This window comes from Protopterus annectens, chromosome 16.part0 (genome assembly GCF_019279795.1).
Source record: "Protopterus annectens isolate FY-2018-M chromosome 16.part0, PAN1.0, whole genome shotgun sequence".
Classification (NCBI taxonomy): domain Eukaryota; kingdom Metazoa; phylum Chordata; order Ceratodontiformes; family Protopteridae; genus Protopterus; species Protopterus annectens.
Window position 1 is genome coordinate 439,161,385 of NC_056750.1, and position 25,836 is coordinate 439,187,220.

Genomic DNA, 25,836 nt, shown 5'->3' on the forward strand with positions numbered 1-25,836 from the left:
AAGCTACCCTAAAAATTATAGACCAGTAACTTGCCTTCGGATGATGTATAAACTATGCACTGGAATTGATGCCAACAGAGTTTATAGTCATCTAGAAGAAAACTTGGTTACGGCAATAGAACAAAAGGGCAATAGTCATATGGAGCAAAGGATCATTTGTTAAAGAAAGTAATAGTGGAAAACTGTAAAAAGGTGAAGAATCTAAGTATGGCATGGATTGACTACAAAAAAGCATTTGACAGTATCCCACATTTGTGGATAAGAGTGCTTAAAAATGTATAAGATGCACCCTACACTGTTGTACTAAATCACAGCAATCCTGAAACAGTGGTAGACTTTGCAGCTAAACCATGATAAAGGACAGATTTATTATTCCAGGGATAAAAATCCAAAGAAGGATATTCCAGGGTGACTCTGTCAACATTGCTCTTTTGCCTTGACCTTAACCCATTAAGCTGTCTGCCTAACAGATTAGGTCATGGCTATAATTTAGCTCCCAGAAAGCAACAAAGTTAAAGACTTCTCATTTTTTCGTTATCGATGATTTAAAACTGTATAGCTCATCAGATGAGGAACTGAAAGTACAACTGCAAGTAGTCAAAATTATTTCAGATGCTATGACGTATATGAATGTCGTTTGGTCTTGATAAATGTGCAAAAGCAACCTTTAAAGCAGGAAAGCTGCAGCACCAGGAAAACATCAGTTTGGGACAAGAATGTGATATAAAAGAACTTGAGCAACATGGAGTGTATAAATATTTGGGAATTAATGAAGGATCAACAAAACATGAACAAAGGCAAATAAAACTTGAGTATTTTAGAAGACTTAAATTAATCCTGAAAACAGCGTTGACATCTAGGAACAAAATTCAAGCTATAAACCAATTTGCTTTTCCTGTCCTAACTTGCAGTTTTGGAGTGATTGACTAGCTCCAAAAGGAAAACAAGAAGGATGCTTCATGCTCACCAAATGATTTATAAAAATCAGTGCATACCAAGATTATATATTCCTCGTTCTGAAGGAGGTATGGGCCTCCTTGAAATTAATTATATGTATGTATCTCAAATCATGGGACAGCAATATGTATCTGCTGACCTCACAAGATTCAAACATAGTGAAGTTTTGAAATATGAGGGAATAAATCTAAGATGACTTCACTTCTCAGTTTAGCAGAAGCATATCGGCATCAAGTGGGAATGGAAATCAAATCAGAAGCTGATACAAATCTGGTAGCAACTGAATGTGCCAAAAAAACAAAAGAATATAAGGTGAGGGATCAGATGAGAAGGCAAGAAATATGGAAAATGCATAAATATAGTTGCAAGTTTAGTAAACTCCTGAAAGAGCCTCTTGTTGATCAGGACTGAATGCAGGAATTGTGAAGGAGAGGTGAAACCAAAAGATGAAAGGTTAATATTTGCTGCCCAATATCGTGGGCTACAAAGTCCATTGAACATGTGGGAGAAACGGACAAATGTAGGTTTTGTAAAACAGAATTGGAAACAGTTGCACACCTTACTGCTGGTTGTGATATATTAATGGCATAAAGACTGTATACTGTTGCACTGGGGATTGTGCAAACATAATACTGAAGTAGCTGAAAAACATTAGAAACATGAGCCACAAAGCATCATAGAAAATTATGACATCTTTCATCACACAGGATCACCCATTACCAATAGTTCAAAAGATAGATACGAGAAAACCAAGTTAAGTGGTCTGTGAAAAGAAAACAAAAGTAGTATTGATCATTGAAATCATTACTTGTGTATGGAGAGACATAAAGTCAGAAAATATCAGGATTTGCAGGCAGAAACAAGGGCAATGTGGAAGAAAGATACCCAGACAGTTCCAATAGTAGTAGGAGTAATGGGTCTTGTAAAACAGAATGTACAATTGTATTTAGATATGTTACCAATACATGTAACTCCATAGGAATTGCTGAAGGAGTCATTACTGTGCACATTGCGGGTGCTGTGAAAAGCACTTCTGGCTGACAAAGATTGAAACAATACTAATTTCATGAACTTTAATCATACTTTGACTTAGGAATGGGGCCCATTCCCATTATGGTATTAGAAACCCAAAAGATTTGGAAAAGTTTAAAAGTGAACGATCTTTGGTATAACATCTCAAGCGAAGGAAATCATCATCAGGAGTGCACCTCCCATCAGTGCTGCACTGCAGTATCAAAAATCCAGAAACCTTGAGTTGAAATGGAACCCACTGCCTTCTGGCCTGCTAGCACCAATGGCGAGTGAGCTTACCTGTTCCATCACCAACACTTGAAAGTAAGCAACCGGCTACAAGATTTAGAAATTTTAAGGGTAAAATTTTTACTTGAAAGAAATATAATTAGGTAGTGCAGTTTGTGATACGTGTATAGCAAATAAATGCTTGCATGTGGAAATATAGAACCAAGGAATTAAACAGATGTGTGGCATATAATATACTGTATAACCTGAAAACTATCTTTGGAGATGGACTGCAATACACATAACAGCTATAAAAAAATAGAACATGGAGGTGCAAGTAAAAAAGTTTTAAACTCTTCTTTAATAAGAAAATGCAAGAAAGAAAAACAGAGACTTCATCAGAAGCTATTTCAGTTTCTGAGGCTTTCTGCTAAAACGTGACAACTGTAGAGTCTTGCAAGTTTTTTGTTTTGTTACGTGTATAGGTTCATAGGCAGTTGGTAGACTAACTGCCCTTGTGGGTAATTTTAGCCAATTTCCCTTTATTGTGTTTGAATTAACCTACCCATTTTGTTAGAGGCTGGCCTTAACCCATCCCATGGTCGGTAATTACATATTACTAGTGAAGAGAATAACTGGGATCATACAGCACATAATTTGACAGTCCCAAACATGGGATAAAGCATTTAGGAGCAGCTGCTGCACATTATTAGTACAGGGAGTAGTCCTGGGGTAAATTTTCTGTTTCCCATCCATTGATCCAAGTTGCACCTGAATGTGGACAGGGATGAGCTTAGTGATGTGTGATGGGAAGTCTGTTCCAGTGCAGTAGTATCCTCTTTGAGATATACTTTTTCCTCCAAACCATTCTGGTGATGTTTAAGAAGAGGTTTAGATTTCTTGACTGAGTATTTATGATGCCATTAGACTTGTTGATGTGCAGTAAATCCTTCAGTATTGGGTCAGAAGATGCCTTGTATGCAAGACAAAGGTCACCTCTTAACCGTCTCTAGGATCCTGATTATAGTGACAGGACTTTGAGTTGGTCCATGTAGGACATGTTTAGGCCTTGTATCATTTAATTAAGGTATCTGTGTGGGCATTCTAGTTGTTGCATATGTCTGGATAGATGTATGCCAAAGGGGGCATTATATGCAATGACTGGACTAATGAGGGATGAGTAAAGGGGACAATGACATCCCTAGATCAAGACACAATCCCTTTATTTATAAGCTGTGCAATATAGAAGGACTTTCTTACAACAGTAGACAAATTATGGTCACAAGTTAGGCCACTGTCCACATAAGTTCCCAAGTCCTGAACATTTGAGTCTGTATATGTGTATACTTTACATGCTGCAAATGTTTATTAGAATCTTTAGCCACACAATTTCACTTAGTTTTTACATTTTTTTCTGAAAAAATATCTCGTTTAACTTTGCTTAATACAGTTTTTCTGCATGTTTTATTGAAATAAAACTGCAGGTTTAACACAGCATGTTGTAGTGTGTACCATGGCTAATCGTATGATATGTGTAGCCTATGTGCTCCCAAAGGTCCTGCTTTGGGTATTGAGATGTGGCATTTCTCTTCATCGTTACATTTGGCGTATGTTAACTTCAGCAAGTTCACCACAGTTGTCTTTGTGACTGTCCCAGTTCGGGGACCAGTTTTGTTTGGGCCTGTAATGAAGGTGGACATGGAGAAGGAGGGCAAGATCCTTACTGCCGTTGGAGTGAAATTTCAGCCTCATCAAAAGATTCTCAGAAATGCAGAGGAATGCATGTCTAGATATGAGCAGCAGCACAAAAAATCCTATCTGAAAAGACCTCTGATATTTTAGAGATTTCAAATGTCATGTGGCAGGAGTTCCGTGCAGTTATCAGGCAGCTGCTTTCTACCCGTGGGTGGTAAGCAGCAGTCCTGAGACCTTTCCTGACTGTTCCCATATAGAAACTGTTGGGGGATGGTCTCAATGCAAGGAAGGTGATCACTGAATAGGAGAGTGATGAGCTGCAAAGTGCCTTTTTCTGTTGTATTCTTATCCTTTCCAGTACTGTGTATCCTGTCATTCAGAAGAAAAGTGGTGCATGCAGAGGTCCTAAGTGTATTAAACAGAACAGCTATGAAGGGACTTCACCAGACTAGAGAGGGTTTTGATATTACTTAGGTTCTTTTTAGTGCCAAAAACACAGGACCTTGGATCATTTTTGTGCTTGGCATAAACACATTCTTTCCATAAGAAATTGTTTCATACTGTGTTTGTATCATTCCATATCCAGCAGAAGGAGGTTGGGTGTTATCCTAGGAACTCTGGAACACATGTTTCTTAAAAATTGTGAAGAAATCCAGGAGGTGTCTGTGCTTCAGAATCTGAGCAAGTCATTATCAGTCCTGGACTCTACCATTTAGGTCTTACCTTAACCACCACTATTTTCTCACTAAAGGCATGCTTGTAGTTGTAGTACATTTGGGTGTGCTGTAAGCCAAAGTGTTTTCATATCTGGACAACTGGTTCCTAGTTCCCCATCTGTAAGTCGAGTAGTGTTCATGAAGGAGCCTTTCATTACATCGTTGCAGTCTCTGGACATAGTATTGAAGCCAGTCAAGTCCCACCTACAGTCTGCTTTGTCAGTAGGGTTCATGGTATGCAGCCTGGATGACATGTTATGCATCTGTGGACAGATATTATGCCATTCATGCCAAGGTTTCTGTTCTTTTTCTTCACCAGTATAGGTTATTTTTATCTCTTGGTACTGGGTCTTATGATTCATCATTCAAGATTCTCCATGACAGTTTTCCAGAGGCTCTTTTGGTCCAGTGGAGTACCAGTTGAATATATTTCAGGCATGCAAACACTGATATGGTGGGTGAACTCCATCAGTATTTCTTTTGTCAGTCCATTCAGTCTTCACCCTTCTTTGGCGACAGTCACCGTAAACATACCAACATTGGGATGGGAGTCATTACAAAGAGCAGATGGTTCAAGGTGCATGGATGTCACTAAAACTGCCATTTTACATAAATATACTGAGGATGCAAACTATCTTATTGACCTTGCAAGGATTCCAGGGCTCCAGCAGTACAAATGGCAGCATAGTTATATATTGCTAATTGTGGGTAAACACTGTCATACTACTTGTGCTGGGACACTATGGAAGTTTGGGAATGAGCAATGCCAAACAACATTTTCTGGTTGACATCTATATATTCCCTGAAAGTTCAGTTCTGCAGACAAGCCAGGCAGGTGTCTTCTGCTACTGTTATCAGCCGTTCAATTCTTTTGTGTTGCTGAAGGTCTGAAAAATGGGAAGTACCATGTTACCATCTGTTTGTTTCCCTGACCAACATCAACTGCAAGGATTTCTCCCTCATTCAATTCCTACAGCATCCCCCCTGAAATGCTCTGGCTCATGAGTGGCCAGTTGGACACCCTTACACTTTACTCAATTTCCTGTAATGATGAAGTGTGCTTTGAAAGTAATATTTCTCAAAGCCAGAGTTGTCCTCAAAGTTCTGTATTGTCCCAGGCAGATTTGGTTTCCTCTTCTTTTGTTTGATCTTACTTGTTCTTGACACCCAAGAAATGACTGCTGTGTCATCATCTGGGCAAGCCTAACCTAGGCATTTATTCCATGTAGTCTTACAGCAATTGCTAGTAACACTTCTTATTTCTGGTATAATCTTCTCAGCCCACACAATGAAGCAGATTCATTTTGCCCCTGCAAGTTCTCCTTGTGCTAAGCTATTTGACAATCTCCAAGAACCTATTTGACAATCTCCAAGAACCTATATTATCTGCTTCTGTTCTGACCGTATTTTGGTGTTTAGCAGGTAATTTTTGATAATGATTTGCATTATTCCTCAATTAAAATTAATTTGGCTGCTGTCTCTAATGTTCACCAAGGGCAATGTGGTGTTTCCTTAACCTTGAAATTTTCCAGAGCTTTTCTAAACCACACTTCCCTGTTAACACCCCTGCAGTGAGAGACCGTATCAGCTTGGGGATTGTATGTTGTGCTATAAAATTGATACAGGCACATTTTAAAACCAGCTGCTATGACAGACTTGAGCACCTGTCTTGGAAAATGCTTTTGTTGTTAGTTGTTACTCCAACAAGAAGGATTACAAAGCTTCATGATATTCTGTTGAAACACTTTATTTGCGCTTTCATATAAGCAGTCTTCCTTAGAACCAGTCTCTTTTTTGTTGAAAATAGCAACAGTTAACTTAATCCAGTAGATACATGCACTTTTTTTTCAGTATCAATTGACCACCTAAGATACTGTGACAACTAAGACCATAAATCAAGATGCACGACTGTTTTTTTATTTTTTTGTTTGTCTTTTTCTTCTCTACTAAGAATTTAGGCTGTGAAGTCCCAAATGTTATTTTTGCCAGATGGCTGTCTGGTTGTATGAAGTTTTTTTTTTTTCTGCACCAGGCATAACAAGCCACTGCCTGCTCACTCTGCTTCATCTGTAGCTTTACAGGTAGTCTTTTTCAGAAATGCAGCCATTGACAATACATGTTTTTCACCAAATATCTCTGAAAACATTCTAAACTAGATCTTAACAGAGCCAGATCCCCAGGGGCTCACCCAGTAGGAGGAGTTTTAGACTCTATCCGGTGATTTGCAAGAGACTGGCCCACTCTGGTTGGATATGAGCAGTTCTGGAAGGTCATCAGTGCTAGATATGTGGAGAGGGGTCCATCCTGTATAAGGACCTCAACCATGTCCATGAAGGTTTTGTGTTTTATGCTTTTATTTTAACTTGGCTAACATTAGATCTTGAGAGGGAGAACAATGCGAGGCATCAGGTAGCCTTGGAAAGTTTTTGGATTGTCAAAGAATTTTGGCACGTGTGGCTTAAACCTTCTGAATTATAGAGGATGGACTCACTCCTACAGCTCTAGTGGTGGAGGATGCACATGACTTTCCATTAATGTAGGTGTGCCTATGTGTGGAAAAATTCTTCTGCAAGATATGTAGTGTATTTGCATTACTTGAAGGATACCAAAAGTTTGTACAAGTGCCTAGTTAGTTGGAATTCCTGGACTTGATTTTACAAGCTAGAACACATTTTAAAATATCCAAACGCAAAGGGTTCGTGCAGTGAAAAAAAGTCCAGACAACCAACTAGGGCTTTCGTTCAGTTTTAATCCACTTGAACTTCTTCAGAATCCGTACACACCCATTATTCATTCCTAATAAATACCAAATTCAGCAGTCACTTGACATGAATACTTCACAATTTAAAGATGCAGTTTAATAAGAATATAAACTCATAAATACAAATGCTATATCAAATATATGCATAAAAAAATCACATTCACAAATTGTATATATAAAAAATTATATACAGTAATGTTGAAAACATAAAAAATAGTTATGGTCTTTGTGCTTAGAGAAAGCACTTAATGTTAACCATTTCATTCAGACCTGGTGGTTGATCAGCCCTCAAAAAAATTTGCCATAAGGCTTCCTTGCATTCCAATAAAATTGTGAAGTTACCACTAAACATACTTGCATCTAGTTTTTCCATTATAAAAAAAGAAAATTTCTTAAAATCGGTACAATTCAATAAATGTCTCACTAAAGCATTAGAAATGTCTTTCTTCCTTATAGCTAAATTGTGTTCATAGACTCTCTCTTATTTAAAGACATGATAGTTTTCCCTATGTAGAAATTTGCAAAATAATTACAAACCGCCACATAGACTACGTTTTGAAATTCACAAGTATACCGATCCTTGGCCCAAAAGTTTTTTTGAATGTGTTTTAAACTCCTATAGAGAGTGAACCTAAAATAAACCTACAGTGTCGACAGTGACCACACGGGTGAGTACCAGAATTTGTCACTCTGTTTTTGAACAGTACTACCATGTTCCAATATAGACTTGATATTCACCGTCCTTTTATATGTTGTCAAAGGTCGGTCACCCAAAATCCTAACCAGATCTGGGTTACCCAAAATGACCTTCCAATTGTCATAAATAAAGGCCTTAATAAATCATTAGAAATTTCATTAGAAATTGGGATAGGAAAGGCCAATCTGTAGTCTGAGCCACTTTTAGACTTAATATCTGATGCAGTCACACTGACACCCGTAGGGATCTGTTCCACATCATGAACCAAAATAGGCTGTGCAATACTCCCCCTCAGCACCACAACTTCCGAAATGATTCTATCAAACCATCCAGAATCATAACCCTTCTGTACAAAAAAATTACAGAGCTTTTTAATCGCAAGAGAAAAAGTTGCATAATCACTGTTCAAACAAATAAATTGCCCCTTTACCACTCCATGTTTCATGTGGCCTGGATGTAAACTATCCCTGTGTAAATACTGATTGACAAAAGTTGTTTTCCTAAAAATATTGCTGACAAATTTTTATTTTCTGAATCACTCACTAAATGACTGCCACAGTCAATTTCGTACCCAAAATGTGTGATTTAGTAAACGTACAAAATTCAGTAGAACTATTTAAGTCACTGACAGAGGAAGAAAAAGAATCATAATCTCCCTTCCATAAAAATATCAAGTCCTCAATGTAACATCTATATATAAAAAAAAAAATCTGGTTAGCCAAAGGATGTGTTGCAAGATGTTGCAATTCCCATTGAGCCATAACCACATTAGAAAATAAAGGGGCTACCCCAGTAGTTTGCTGAAATAGTTTCTCTTCAAACTTGAAAAAATTGTTTTCCAATATTAATTCCATTAGTGCACAAACTGTGTTTAACTATATCATTGTCTAAGTCGGTATACAGGTTCAAATAATCTCTTAATGAGTTTAAACCACTTTCCTGGTCAATACTAGTGAAACTAATGCAAAAGGAAACTGATTCCAATCCACCAAAGACAAAAGTTCCAAAAGATGCCAAGAGTCTTGTAAATAAAATTTAGATTTCTGTACAATTGGATTGAGAATGTCATCCAACCATATCAAAACTGGTTCAGTCTTAGAAAAAACGGCCGACACTATTGGCCTGAAAGGAGGACATACCCTGTTTTTATGTACTTGCATGCCAAATAGTGTCGCCAGTTTGGGAAACCCAACCTGTAAAAAATCATATGTGTCATGGTTGATGTTTCCCTGACTGAATAAATCAAAAAGAACAGTGTCTAAATGTGAAAAAACTACGCTAGATGTAATCCATAGTAACAACTCTATAACCTTGATCATCCCCCAACACTTTCAAAAGAGAATCATTGTAGTCAGTAGTGTTCATGACAACAATGAAACCCAACCCCCCCTTATCTGCCTTCATAACTCGTAAATCACGATTGTTGGCTACATTTTTCAAGGCAGTGAACTCATTTAAATGGAGGTTTAAGGACCTATTCTATGATTTAACAGTCTAAACTGTTTACACAAGTTACTAAACACCTACAGTGTAAAATGTAAAACAGGATTAAACGCACCTTCTTTGTAGCTGGTTCCCTGGTGTCTGTACCCTTCAAACCATCACAAATGTACTTTAAATTTAACTTGTGTGAATAAAGTTTCAAATCAACAATAAGTTTAGCAAAATAATGAAAAATAAACAAAATGAGACGCAGAAGGCTGTAAACTCCAGAATAAGGCCTTTACTCAGTGCCGATTATACCAATATTACAGGGCCTACCTAAGGTTCATAAGTCAGTGTATGATCCACCTATGAGACCGATAGTCTCTAGCAGGGGCTGGTGTACAGAACCTAGTTCCATTTTTGTGGAGAAACACCTCAGACCTGCTTTGAATGACATACAACATGTACTTAGAGATACTGAGCATTTTTTAAGATATTTGTATGGATTCTTTTTGACACATACTGGTTGTGATGTTAAATTTGTCACTTTGGATGTAGTTTCTCTTTACTGTGATACCCAATGCAATTGGGGTCACAGCTACACAGCAGTTTTTGGAATGCCATACAAAATACACAGCCAAGGTTATTACTTTGTTACTCCAACTACTAGACATAGTGTTGGAACACAATTTGTTTTTATTTGGTAGTTATGTGTTCAAACAATGCAATGGTGTGGCTATGGGCACTTCTTGTGCCAATAGCTACGCCAATGCAGTAATGGTTGTTTGGGAAGAGAATTATATTTTTAAAGGTCCCTTCAGGGAACATGTTTTGTTTTACCATAGATTTGTTGATGTTTTTATTCTGTGGTATGGTGGTTATGAACAGTTTTTTTTGAATTTATGGCGTATGTCAATAATACGACTGAATATTTGCGTTTTACACATAAGATGTCATATGATAGTATGGATTTTTTAGATGTAGCTGTGTTAAGGGACTCAAGAGGGGAAGTGTACACTAAGCAACATAGGAAGGAATGTCATGTTAACCATCTTTTACACCGTAGTAGTGCACATCCACCTCGCATATTTAAGAACATAGTCACTAATCAAGTAATGAGGGCTTCCAGACTTAATGTTAGAGACGAAGACTTCAAGTGTGAAGTAGGTAGGGTAATGAGGCATTTGAAAGAGAGAGGATACAATGACAGGTTCTTAACAGAACAGATACCAGGAGCAATGGATAGGCAAGGTCAACAAGCTAGACCTTTCTTCTCTATGAAGAAGAAATCTTCTGGTGATGTTAATAGATTACCCACTCAGACTAATTTAAGGATTTCTTTGAAATATACTACAGATGTGAATAAATATGTTTATATTATTAAGAAACACTGGCAGGTTTTAATGACAGATGATGAGATTGTCAGTATTGTTGATCATGTCCCTAGGATTAGTTTTAGAAATGAGAGGTCCCTCAAGAGGAGATTGTGTTATCCTAAAGAGAGTAGACAGGATAGTGGTTATAGTGGTACTAACCCTTGTGGACAATGCAATTGGTGTTATATAGATAGTAATATGATATTTCATCATCCTGATCAGGGCAGAGATTATACTTTTAGGGTATCTGCTACATGTGATAGTAAACATGTTGTTTATCTTGCATGTTGTATGGTCTGTGCCAAATTCTATGTTGGTAAGACAGACAGATGTCTCAAGGAACGTATTAGGGAGCATTGTTATAATATTAGGAAGGGCAACAAGACCAATGCACTTGCTAGACACGTGCTTAATACAGATAGCTGTCATGTTTTTAGTTTTAGAGTGATAGGTTTGACTTATGAGAGTTTGAGACAGGGTGACATTAGCAATAGAACTGAGAGTTTGGAAGCTGTCTGGATTACCAGACTTAGGAGTACTGATTGTCATGGTCTTAATGAATGTATTCCCTTAAGACCAAGATTAAAAATGAGGCCCTTGAAACGATAATTATTCAGTTTTTTATGTGTGTTTTTTATATATTTCCATGTGGAAATTTTTTATATATATTTTTTACGTATATTTTTCATATATATTTTTGTATGAATAAAGTTTTGATATGTTTTTATGATATAATTGAACCATGTAGGTCTATTGTCATATGACTATGTATCATGTGATATACTTCTTGGATATAAAGGTGTGTTTTATTAGTGCTTATGTACACCTGAAGAAGCTTATTTCTTGAAGCTTGTGTTTATGCACTGAGTAAAGGCCTTATTCTGGAGTTTACAGCCTTCTGCGTCTCATTTTGTTTATTTTTCATTATTTGGCTTGCAAGAGACATTTTGTGTGGGTTACTTTTAGCAGTTGGTTTTGTATTTACGTTTTTTAATAAGTTTAGCAACATTAACTGCATTTGTAGGAATAAAAGAGAAGCCACGCTCAAGTACAGACACAGTGTTGTCGCTCAACATATCACTAAGGTTTAAAGCATTAATCTCATGGTCTAATTCTTCCTTTGACCCTTCCAACCACCCTTGTTTTTCATTTGGTTGTTGGCAGACCAGTTTGTTGGTCTAGTGCTAGTTGGTGTCGAGTTTTTTCACTGCATGAGCCCTTTGTGTTTGGATTATTTAGTTTGTTTGTTTTTCTATTTACATTTTAAAATATATTTAAATGAACAGACTCAGTCTGTAAAAGATTCCAGTGAATCTTCACATACCTCTTCTTCCACAGGCAAATCCTCTTTATTGGATTTGCCATCCCATACAAAAACAAAGTTGAGATTCTTCTCTTTATCAGCCAAGTCACTGTCTTTAACAATATGAGCCAGTTCATAAATAAGTGCTGTAGATGCATCGAGTATAACAGTCAGTTAATTTGACATATTTTATTGTAGTTGGGCACTGGTATTTCCCTTGCCTTTAAGAACTTGAAGCCACCTCTGCTCAGGCTTGCTTCCACTACTGAGTTTGCAGAGGCATTGCTGAGGCTAAGGTGAGTTGCTCTGGTGTTCCTCTCCCTGCTGCTTCTGCAGCCTAGGATTCCTTGCATGTTTTTGTGCCACTTACTTCCTAGGTATCCTCTTCCATTACTGGTACTGCAGTTTTAAGTGGTAACAGTCATGGCCACAATCCCAACAATGTCATTAACATCAGTGCCCATACCACAGATTAATATTACTGGATAATTTTCAGCACTTGATGGCTTAGGGGTTGATGCTTTTGGTATTTTGTATCTTATCAGAGTCATTCTTGTCTAAACCTTTGTCCATGACACACATCCCAGCTGTTGGGTACTTGGAGTTGATATCAATCCCAGCCATTTCAGCAATGAAGTGTAGGGCCTGACGAAACAAATCCTGCAGATTTTGGTGCAGTCTCTCTGGACTTGGATGTAGCTGTCGGCGTCCATACCTATGAAGAACCAAGCAGCACTCTAATAGTGATTTCTGTACATTCCAGGCCAAAACCAGTAGCCTGCTCTAGACTCCTTGTCCTACCCATGTTTGATTAAGCAGTTCAGAGTGATACTGAAGTATCAGTGAGACTTCCCACCTGGACATCTGTATCAAACAGGGTGTCGTACACTTTTTTGATTCTCACCTGCCAAAAGGGCTAAGAAAGGCACTTTTTTAAGAGTAAACATCTCCATTTCCATTTTATGTCTCACACTGTAGGTGGTGGTGGTGATGATGAGGATGCCATCCCCTTGCGTTCCTCCAAATGGTCCAGTGTTTGTGAAATTTCTGAAATTCATGAGGTAGTGGGAGAATGACTCACTGTTCTCTTTGCAGAGGAGGTTTTATACAGCACACAGGTCTAGCAGTCCTCTTCATTACTACCTACTTTAGTCAACATCTTCAAGGATGCTATCATAGTACCGTGGAAAAAAACCCACATGGTGACCTCAGTTCCACCAGAGAATAACCATATCTTTCTACCACTATGAGAATGAAACTTTGGTCTAAGACTTGCAAGCATGTTACTTTGGTTTCAGCAGCAGTTTTTGAAAATGCTTCAGTTCCCTATAATCCAGTTGTCTATCCCCAGATAAGTAATCCAAAGAGATGGACGATGTAGGTGAGCATGTGTACAATTCCACCACCTTTATTATGTGGCATGATAAATTATGTAATATATAAGGTAGGTTTCAGGCAGCAATGAGATATAACACATAACTGATGGGTTGGTAGATGGGCACATAAAGTAAACTATTTTCTTTGCCACTTCAAACACTATGATCATTTTCTGTCTATTGCTGCAGAAGAGGTAGTAAGAGTCACACACTAAACCAAGGTGACCTTTGCATACCTCCTAGCCTGGGTCCTTGCATCAGTGGTTAAGGTGCACCTTAAAAATACTGAAAAAGGAAAGCATATTGCCCTCATAGTTGTATGCATACAATTTCAGCCACCATAGCACACTTTTCTGAGGAAATGGAATCACTAGCACCAGGTGTAGTTTGAGAATGTCACACCACAATAATCCACACACTTTTTTTATCCTCAGGGCAACCTCTCACCATGGTTATGTTGTAGTCAGTCCCATTATAAATGTGTGTGTGTGTGTGTGTGTGTGTGTGTGTGTGTGTGAGAGAGTGTGTGTGTGTATGTATGTATATATATATATATATGTGTGTGTGTGTGTGTGTATGGTTCCACTTCATATCATCAAATTATCATTTCATCGAATTTCAAATCATCGAGACCAAATCGTCGAAAACTCATTTCATCGAATCTCAAATCATTGAAAAATATAAAGCAACTAAAAATAACATCCCAGACACTGTTTACTATGTTTATGCAGGGGGGCAAGCCCCCCTGCACACACCCCCCCCTGTAATTAAATATACCAACTCCAAGGTCGCACTACAGTGGGGTTAGGATATTACCTTTTTCCCCCACTGTAGTGGAACCTTGGAGTTGGTATATTTATTTAGGGGGGTATGGGGGATGCAGGGGTGCTTGCCCCCCTGCATAAATGTAGTAAAATCTTTGTGGAATGTTATTTGTAGTTGCTTCATAGTTTTCAATGATTTGAGATTTGATGAAATGAGTTTTCGACGATTTGGTCTCGATGATTTGAAATTCGATGAAATGATAATTCGATGATATGAAGTGGAACCATATATATATATATATATATATATATATATATATATATATATATATATATATATATATGTGTGTGTGTGTATATATATATATATATATATATATATATATGTGTGTGTATATATATATATATATATATATATATATATATATATATGTATATAACATTGTGTGTGTAAACTGTATATGATCCGTGGTCCACGAAGATGCCATCCTATCCATAAAGATTACTAAAGATTCAAGAGGGTACTTGCACCTCTGGGAAGTAACCAGTCATCACCAATTATGGATGCTTCCACTTCGTATCTGTTGAGCCCCAGACTGTTAACTAGATGCATGGGTATCGTAATGGCTTACTAGAGATGAAACCAAGCCAGCCACAAAATGCCAGAGTAACTCCATGGGTTTAAAATAAAAACTTTTATTACATGTTAAGTGGTTTTCCCTACAAAACGGTTAGGAGATTTCTTCCAAACTATACTTTTGCATTACTATAAATGTGCTGTGAATACAGTTGTGATCAAAAACCCAGTGAGAATTCAAAAACATGGTGACCTCAGATAACTGACATCATTTTATAATGGACTTTATTAAATTCTACTTGGCAAGTTAAAATTGACTGCCACTTTAATTCTACTTTTTCCAATAATGTATCATAATGTTTCTTTCCAACAGTAAACTCAGCACAATCTAAAATGGCAAACAGGAATTTGTGTACTAGGTACTTTTCTGCATGCCTAAGTTAATGTGACATTTTTGTCCTGTTTTTTATATCAAGAACATGTTGAAATCCTTTTGTATAACCAGTTTTGTCTTCATCACATAGTAACATGCACAGCCAGAACATGCTGTTAAATAAAGAGCAAATTAACTTTTACAACTTAATTTTTTCACACCAAACACTGTCTTAAATTGACTAAGTATAATAATTAGACCTTCCATGATGTATCTAAAGTAACCAGCATCACGTTTTTACATAACTTTCTGCACTACTGTTTTATAAAATTTGCTGTGTTCCTGTTAACTGACTTAAGTAAAGTAACAGTACTGTATAATTGACTGGTACCTATTAATATATTCTAGGTATTTGTAGTAACATTCATGACTGATAGAATTTGCACTAAATGCTAAAACCATAGCAGGGACATTTTCGTTCTTTAATCTGTTAAAGTGAATGTTACTGGAAGCATCACCTAACATAGTAGGACATTAACAGAATTCCTTAGTGATCTCCATTTTTTAACTTTTTCAAAAAGTTCAATCTTGTACCCCCTAGCAATTAAATATATTTCTCCAAGTGTCTCCCTTCTCATTAAAGTCTAGCTCCTTAGATGTCAGTCTGAAAGCCTAACAGGTCGTGATTTCTTAACATTTCTGTCTGCGTAATAAGGGTTTAAATGATGCCCTGTAAATAATTAATTATTCACAAATAGGTTTGAGTCGAATGCACAATAAACTCCTCAGTCTGTAAACTTGGTAGTTCATCATCTAAGTAATTTGCTTTGCATTTATCTAAATGCTCTGTGAAAATTTATACAAATAATGCTGTTTTCAACATGAAAGTTTCACGATTATTCCATATGAAGAATAATTAATGTATCTAATGTGAACTGAAATGTAAGAAAAGCATGGTAACTTTTATAAATTTAATTATATTCACATTGGGCTAAGACTTGATGTTCAAAAAGTGGAGCAAACATTGCCCCTTTGCCATACCAGTAGCTTGCTTGTAGTAAGTGTTCTGAAAAAATATATATTTTTTCAGAGCATAGCAGTTAGAAGATTCACAAGTGATATTCATATCTTTGGTAGGTACATTAGTATTTGTAGATAAAAATCTTAAAAATGTTTCCTATGTTCTGCAGCACATATGCATATATAGCAATACAAGGTCTACTGTAGCTAAAACAGTTTAATAAAATGTTATGCCAGTTCAGCAAAATTTGTCATTTTTTTTTCCAGAAACATAGCAGTAGGCTCAGTAGTAGAACCTCTAACTATAGTTTCCACAGTCATTAGACCAGCACTTTTTTGGATTCATTATTTTGATGCTAGAGTTGCACGACAGCTTCCTAAGAACTATTTTTTTTCCATGAAATAAAAAAAATGAAATTGGATGATTTAACCAACATCACAAATTTGTGCAAAGTTTCAAATGTAGTTAATAAAATACTTGGACGGCTGTATGTATATTTTCTCCTTAACCCAGAATTGTATGTATTGATATTAACTTCATACAAATTGTTTTAAACTTAAATCATCTTAAGAAAAGTTTAAAATTAAATAACCTTCTTATAATGTTAGACCTGATAGCTGGAACAAAAGAATATCCTTTGCTTAATCTACAGTTAAGAAAAATGTTGCTAGACAAATTCAAAGCTACATTGTTAGCAGACCTTTCTTCACAAGCACATATTTGCTGAAATTGCTGTCCACCTGTCCCTCTTCTTTCCCTCATCCTCAGTGGGCTAGTTGGAAGCTGCTGTTTTTGAAAGAGTTTCCTTGTGTGACTTGCCTTCTTTGTAAAGTTGCCCTGTCTTCTACATTTGGACTCTGAGAAACTTATCCCATTTCAGGAACCAACCTCTGTGACCTCTTGGACTCTGAAACAGCTGTTGACTGGCTAAACCAATTAGTGTTATCAAGCTGATTTGATTTGCAGAAGGAAGAGAAGTAATGGGAATGTAAACATCAGAATAGGATGAAAAATGTTTGACAGAATGTGTAGTGCCATTTTCATAGGTCAGCTTGTCTCTGTCAACTCTTTTCTGTTTTTATTCTGTAGTACATAATTCATTATGTGCAAGTCTTTCATAAACTGTCTTAAATTTGATTTAAAAGAAACAGTTGCAGTTTGACAGTTTTTCTTATTCAAAGATGTTAATTCATTCGTTAATTTGAGTTTGCTTTTCATTATGTTTAAAATAGTCCATAATTATAAACCCATTTTATCAAAAATGTCATGAGCTCTTTGTAGAACTCATTGCTGTCTTTTAAACTACTAGAAAATAAATTAAAATGTAAACTAGGTGCCGGTATCACTACACATCACCGCTTGAAAAAAGCGAGTCCTATGTTAAGGATTTGTATTTAAACAACTTTTTTTACAATCTCCTTGAGACGTTTTCCAAAAATTAAATCCATGGAACCAGAGGTAGGACGGTAAAGCAGTCACATAATCATAATGTTTACTGGCTTATGTAGACTGTCTGCTACATTTCTCAACATGACAATTGCCATTAAAGTCTGTATTAACATTTTCTTGGGTTGAGGTACTGTCCAAAGGTTACTGAGAAGTATTTTCTAGGATTAGTCACCCGAGCACCTGTGTTAACACTTTTTTACCTGTTTTAAGGAACTTTATATAAAAAAAGGATAAAATTACCAAGTTCCTTCAGGAACAGAGTGCAGTAAAAATGGAATGAGAGTCCTGCGAGCCTCCAAGTGAAGTAGCTACAACCATTCCAGTTTCGTCTAAAACCGAACCTTGCAATAATCGAAATGCAGAAAAATGTGAAATAAATGAAAGTGCAGTGAAACACTCCAAAAATGCTACACTAACTGAGTTTAATAACTTTTATGCATTTAAGTGCTTTCTTCCCACAAAAAATGCTGTAAATCTAATTTGCATGCAGTCATATGATCAAAAAACAGAGAAACAAAAGCAAAAACACAGTAATGTCAATTAATGAGCAGATAAATTATTTTGTAGTAATCTTAATTTTTTAACACACTAATAGTAGTGTTAACACCTAGAAATTCAGTATAATTTAGTAGAAATTGCTGCTTTCATTCTAAAATTTTCTAGTAGTCTCCTGTAATCCCCATATCTGACATTAAATTCAGTACAATCAAAAAGGCAAAACAAAATTCCTTGTATACAAAACACTTTTTTCTCCTTTTCTAAGTAATACTTTTTTGTCCTTGGTTTTTATACCAGGAGTATGTTTGTAAATCCTTTTATATAACAAACATCCAAGGATTCAGAAGTCATCCTACTGCTCACTTAAATGTCTACCACAAGTAGGTTAATTTATGCAACTGGAATAAAATGTGATTGAGACAGCTATGACTGCAGTGAAGAAGATGCCATTACTGGCTCATTAACATATCTCTAAATTGCACTTTACCACTATACCTCTGTTTATCCTAATGGCCGATGCATTGTGTTGGTGAGGACACCCACCAGTACTCACACACACACGCATTCAGACATCGATATACACATGTTTGCACGCACAACCCAACTCACACGCCCAGCCAACATCAAACCCCCCTCCCCACAGTTGATTGGACATGGGGACACACTTGTCCATTGACCCAAATGCTTGCTTGCTTGCTTTCTCTGAATGACGCACACAAACACACACACTCTTGATTCCCTACCTAGCCTGCCTAGTGTGACCACCAAGAGAGAGATAATTGTGCACACCCCCACACAGTGTACCAGTGACCTCTGTTTTTTTGTGTGTTGAATATTATCTCTACATGTAATAGGTTAAGCAGTCAAGCAATTCTCTCAATCAATCTGCAAGGAAAATTGGGAGCTGCAGGCATTTCCAGGGGTGAGCACATGAATAATTTAGCCTTAGCCACTCCTCCAGAGTGCCTCATTACCAGGCTCCTTGTCCTTTTGGACCACACAACATGCTTATACTCCCACCAGTAGGAAAACTCAGCTGTTGGGCAGTCTGTGAAATGATAAGTGTTGCAGAGAGAGGGAAGTTGCTTGGTTTGTGTCTTTCGGCTTTTCCCGGTTAGGGGTCACTACAGCGGAACTCCGGTCTGCTAATGATTGGTAGTGGATTTTTACGTACTGGGTTACCAGCCCTGACGCACAACCTTCAACAAAGGCATGCCCATTCACGTATGCCTCCACACAAGACGCTTTAGCTGAGAATCGAACAGGACAACATCTTGCTATGAGGCGACAACGCTAGGAAGTTGCTTGGTGATAAGGCTAACTACTCCTAATCCTTTCCGAGTCCCGTAGGCAATTTGTTATACCCACATAATAACGTTCACAGCCAGAACATATTCCTAAATAAATGACAAACTTTAACAATTAAACTTTCATGCCAAAGCTGTCTTAAAATGACCAATTGTAATAATCAGGCAGTTCATGATGCATCTGCAATAACTAAAAGTAACAGAGATTGTAAGCAGCCAAAATCTGTGAATACTAAAATGACTTTCCCCTAGCTTCTCCTTCAGTTCAGGCCTTAACAGCTATGACAGAGATGTTCAAATGTAGATTGCTATTGCAGAAGCCTAAACAGTGTAGGTCATATCTCACTGCAACTGACCAGCATCAAAAGCTGTGTGTGCCTTGCATGCACTCAATCTGTCTTTTTATGGAGCTGTGGTTGAGCTCCTGATAGTTGAAGTGTTAAAATCTCAGGATCCGTTTTGCTCCCAAAGGCAGCACTCCTTCTCTCCTCATTGAAACTGTCTGTATGCTAGTGATCTCAAGAGCTGGGCAGATAAGTCTCTGTTGGTGAAACCCTTTCTACTAATTTTTATGAAAATTGTGTTTAGCTATGAAACTGTTTGTGTTTGGACTGTCATTGCATTTCTGAGGGAATTGTATAAATGTTTGTGTGAACTTTTTTTGAGAAAGTTTTACTTTTGACAAAAATTTTTACTTTGATTGTAAGCTTTTGTATATTTGGGGCAGTATACTGTACTTTTGGGGGTTGGTCACTGGCTTACGTACCTTAGATCCATTTGCTCTCATCTGTTTTTCATACCGACTCGTCAAGGCTTCATTACCAGCTGTTCAGATACCCTTTAGCGGTTTACTGATGGAGTAGCTATCTGTCTCTGTGGTTGTTCTTTTCTCAGCGCACTAAAAGGAAAAAAAAATCTTTAGGAGCTGGATTAACCTTTGAAGACTCCTTGTTTGTCTCTGCTGTGACGTGTTTTTGTTCCTCAGACTACCCATCTTGTTCTCCCGGTCCTCTTGGTGTAGCATGTAAGCCAACAAAGACTGGGGTTCAGCTGCATCTTCTCACCCTTTAGTGGGTGAGAGAGAGAGAGCGAGAGGGAGACTTTTGTCAGTGTCTTAGGAAGGAGCAAGTGAAGGTCTTCACTTGCTAGGGATGAAGTATTGGGTGCTGGGTTCATTGCTGAGGGAAAGTCAGCTTAGTGACAAAAACATTCAGTCATATGTTTCTAGTTCCATGGACAGGGCAAATTTACTGGGATTTGCAAAGGAAAGTACAGTTATGTACACCTACCATAAATGTAGATGTTCAAGTGTCTTCACTGTTGCAGTCATAACTGTAGGGTGATCCTGCCAGCAGGCAGCCCGAGGTCGGCCAGAATTCCAAAGTCTGGGTCCGGCGTCGGCTGTTCCAGCAAGTACCCTGACGTCAGAACGCAGAGGTATAAAGCTGACAGCCGACGCCATCTTCTCCAGCCTTTCTTGCCCCAGATGTCAGAAGCCCCCAAAAAAACAAACCAGAAGGCGTCTAAAAAGGAACACAAATACACCACAAAGGAAGTGGAAAATAAGACAAGCAAAAATAAGAGGGGACTGGTGGGAGGGAAACACCGACTGCAACAGTGAAGACGCTCGAACATCTACATTTATGGTAGGTGTACACAACTGTACTATGTTCTTCGTGTTTCACTGTTGCAGTCATAACTGTAGGGTAGAATCCCAAAGCTGTGAATGAGGGAGGAGGTTATGCAGAAGAAGGGGCAGCTAGAAGACCCTGCAAAACAGCAGAGGCAAAACCTGCCCTAGACTTAGAATACAAAGGGAGATTATAGTGCTTAGAGAAAGTATGCACTGAACTCCAAGTGGCAGCTTCCAAAATGTCCTTGGTAGGAACTCCTCTGAGAAAAGCTGCTGAAGTGGCAGCTGCTCTAGTAGAATGACTTCTAACAGTACCTGGAATCTGTTTCCCATAGTGAGAGTAACAAAACTGTATTCCATGAGCAATCCATTTGGAAATAGTTTGTTTAGAAATAGCCTTACCTAGAGAACTGGAGGCATAAGAGATAAGCAATTGATCAGATTTTCTGAAATCTTTAGTCTTGTCCAGGTAAAATCGTAGTTGCCTGTGTACGTCCAATGAATGTAAGATCCTTTCCCCTTTATTTTGAGGATTTGGAAAGAAGGTAGGAAGGTGAATAGTCTGATTTAGAGCCACTTTAGAAATCACCTTGGGCATAAATGTAGGATTTGCCCTCAAGGAAACTCTGTCTTGGTGGAAGATAATGTATGGTTCCACAGCCATGAGAGCTTGCAACTCTGAAACCCTTCTGGCAGAAGTCAATGCCAATAAAATAGCTGTCTTCCAGGATAAGAACTTGATATCCGAAGCCGCAGCAGGCTCAAAAGGAGGCAAAGTAAGTTTCTCCAAAACATAATTAAGATCCCAAGCAGGAACAGGAGGAGTTCTGGGAGGTCTTAAATTCTTAGCTCCTCTCAAAAATTGTCTCACCAGCTGGTGAGAAAAAATGGGAGCATCAGTATTAAAATGAGCTGAGATAGCAGAAGCTTGAATTTTGATGGAGGAAAAGGAAAGGCCTTTAAGCAGAAGGTCTGAGAGGTAAAGTAAAATGGAGGAAATATTAGCCAAAAGAGGATCAAAACCTCGATCCTGCATCCAAATACAAAATCTTTTCCATTTTGAAGCATAAGATTTTCTAGTGCTAGGCCGCCTAGCTTCTAAAAGAACATCCATAACTTGTTTGGGAAGAGAAGGAATCAAAGGCCCTTGAAGAGCCAAGCTGCTAGGCAAAGAGTCTTGATTCGAGAGTGTTGCATCTGACCCTGATGCTGGGACAGAAGAGAAGGGATCAGAGGAAGAATCCAAGGAGGTTCCAAGAATAGGTGTTTTAAAGTTGGATACCAAAACTGCCGAGGCCAATTTGGAGCTATTAAAATGATAGTCTTTGGCTTGTCCTGTTTTATTTTCAGTAACACCCGAGGCAGAAGAGGAAGAGGAGGGAAGGCATCTCCCGAAAGATTCCTCCAGCTGAATGACAGGGCATCCACTTTCCAAGCTGTTTTGTGGAAGGACCTGGTGCAAAAGAGAGGCAACTGATGATTGAGATGGGATGCAAACAGATCTGTCTGAGGACAACCCCAAACTGCAGTTATTCTGCTGAATAAGTTGGGGTCCAACATCCACTCATGAGGATCCAAAAGATTTCTGCTTAGGCTGTCTGCTAAGAGGTTCTGATTTCCTGGAATGAACTGAGCTTGAAGATGCAGATTCAGATTTAGAGCTGTGTCCCATAAATTCATGGCTAGTCTGCAAAGTGGGTAAGAATGAGAGCCCCCTTGCTTGTTTATGTACCACATGACTGTGGTATTGTCTGTACGAATCAGTAGAGGTCCTGGTTTCAGAAGAGTCTGGAATGCTAGAAGAGCATTTTGGACTGCCAACATTTCCTTCAAGTTGATGTGCCAGAGTAGTTGGTTCTTTGTCCAAGAGCCCTGCTGGCCAATGTCTAGAAAATGAGCTCCCCAAGCATAATCCGAAGCGTCCGTGGTTATGATCTGAGAAGGTTGAGGCAGACGGAAGGGATTCCCTTCGTTCAAAGCACAAGCCCTGGACCACCAAAGGAGCTCCTTTTGGAGGCAGGGAATCAGTGGAATCATTGTGTCTAGACTGTGGTAATGCTGAGACCATACACTCTTTAGGTACCATTGAAGTTTTCTCATATGAAGCCTTGCATTTGGAATCAACAGGATGCAAGAAGCCATGTAGCCCAAAGCCTGCAGGAATTTCCTTGCAGTGAGCCGAGGTAAAGTTGCCAAGGTTTTGAAAATTGAGGCCAGCTGGAATTGTTTTTCTGGAGTGAGGAAGGCCCTTTGCAAGCTTGTGTTTAGAAGAGCTCCCAAAAAGATCATTTGCTGAGAAGGGATCAAATGTGACTTTTTTTTTGTGTTCACTGAAAATCCTAGTAGTAGGAGAAGACGTTGAACAAAATCCAGATGTTGAAGTAAAAGGTCTTTGCTGTCCGCCTGAATAAGGCAGTCATCCAGACAGGGGTAAATTTGAATCCCCTGGAGTCTGCAATAAGCTACTACTTGCGCCAGACACTTGGTAAAGACTCTGGGCGCAGTAGATAAACCAAAGGGCAGTACAGAGAATTGAAAGTGCCTCGAACCTGCCTTGAATCTGAAGTATTTTATGCGTTCCTGCCTGATGGGAATGTGTAAGTAGGCTTCCTTTAAGTCCAATGTCACCATCCAAGCATCCTGGGAGAGCATTGGAAGAAGTTGTTGTAGAGTGAGCATCTTGAATTTTGGAATTTCCAGAAAGGTGTTTAATACTGAAAGGTCCAGAATAGATCTCCATGAGTTTTGTTTTCTTGGGACCAGAAATAGTCTTGAGTAAAAACCTTTTCCCATCTGTGAAAGAGGAACAGGTTCTATGGCTCTCATGGCCAATAGAGCGTCCACTTGATTTAAGGCCTCTGACCATTGATGTTTTGGCAGATCCGGCCAACCAATAGACCTTGGCAGAGTGTGAAAGTGGAATTTGTAACCTCTTAAAATCACGTCCAAAACCCATATGTCTTTGGTAATATGAGTCCAATTTTGGTAGAAAAGAGAAAGTTTTCCTCCAAGAGGGGCTTCCAAGCAAAGAGGACCTGTAGCCCAACAGAGAGAGTCATTGGGTCTGCTTCCTTTGTGATTGAGATCTGTCTTCTCACCTTCTAGGGGATGAAGCAGTCCATTGTCTGGACCTGTAAGATGCCTGAGCCCGACCTCTGGAGCATCTATATCTTCCCCTTTGAGGCCTGTCAGACGTGTGAAAGGACCAATTTTTGGAGGGCCAATTTCGAGTAAATCTAGGAGGCTGAACTTGTAAGAAATCTTTAACAGTCTGCATAGATTTCGCCTTATCCTCCCATCTTTTTAATAACCTCCTCAGCTTTAGATCCAAACAGAACATCATGCTGAACAGGGGCATCTAACAATTTAGCCTTAACTTGCTCAGGCAAATTCTGCTCTCGAAGCCAAGCATGTCTCCTGATAACAGTACCAGAGGCTGCGGCCCTACAAGAAGCCTCCAAGGCATCAAAACCACAATGTAAACTATGTTTGCTGACTTGTTCAGTTGCATGCAATACATCCTGTAATTCCTTGTCCTCTGCACATGCAGGAAAGGTAGGAAGTTTTTGTTTTAAAACAGACAAAAGAAATTGCTGATACTTGAACATATGAAACTGGCAATTTAAAGCTGTAATAGAAAGAGTAGCAGAAGTATACACCTTTTTGCCCCATCTGTCCAAGGCACGAGAATCCTTTTCAGAGGGAATAGGATTTTTAGCTGAAGTGGCCTTAGCAGCCTTGGAACCCTGAGAAAATAGTTTCAGGATCTGCAGAAGGGTTCTTGAACAAAAATTGATGGGAATCAGGGACTCTATAAAATGTATCCGGATTAGAAGGAGCAGGCGGATAAGAGTCAGGATTCAGGTTATCTTCAGAGAAAGCATCATCCACAATATCAAGAACAGGAGGAATAGCCAAAGGCCTGTGTTGTGGGAGAAGGAGAAATTCCCTAAGTCTCTTCTTGGAAGCGGAATAATCCTGACCTTCCCAATGAAAATGCTCTCTCATCTCATGCAAGGTTTCCCCAAAAGAAAAATCTTCAGGGGGAGAAGCAGAGGGAATAGAGTCCTCTGCATCAGAATCCTCATAAGGAGGAAAAGAGTAATCCTGTTCAGAGGAAGAGACTGAAGACACAGAAGCCTGATCAGAGGAATCATAAGGAATATCCTGTCTAGGCCTTTTTTCAGGAGGGGGGAGAGAACCCCTAATCATAGTAAGCAAATCTTCAGCCATCTTTAATAATTGCTTTTGGGTCTTGGGAGCTGAATCCGAAGAAGCTTGAGAAGAAATCCTTGGCTTAACAGGAGTCTTTGACTTTGCCTTGGTCTTTGTAGTAATACTGATATGAGAAGGCCTGAAAACCCCTTCAGAAGCCAGTACCTGCACAGCGGTTCCGGACCCATCTGAAGGAGCGACGTCTGAAGGTCCTGCAGCAGATAAAATACTGGGCCTAGATGGCTCCCCATGGGAGTCCGTGTCGGCCATCGGTTCCGAAGTGGCTGACGACAGGGGCTGGAAAAGCGCCTCACTGACGACCGCCGAACCCGAAGCTGGCTCCGGCTGCATAGAATCCTGTTTGGACCTCGGAGGCCTATCCTTGTCCTTGCGCTTTTTGTGAATTCCGGTTGTCGGTAAAGTATCCGATGACATCCTGTAATTGAACCGCCTA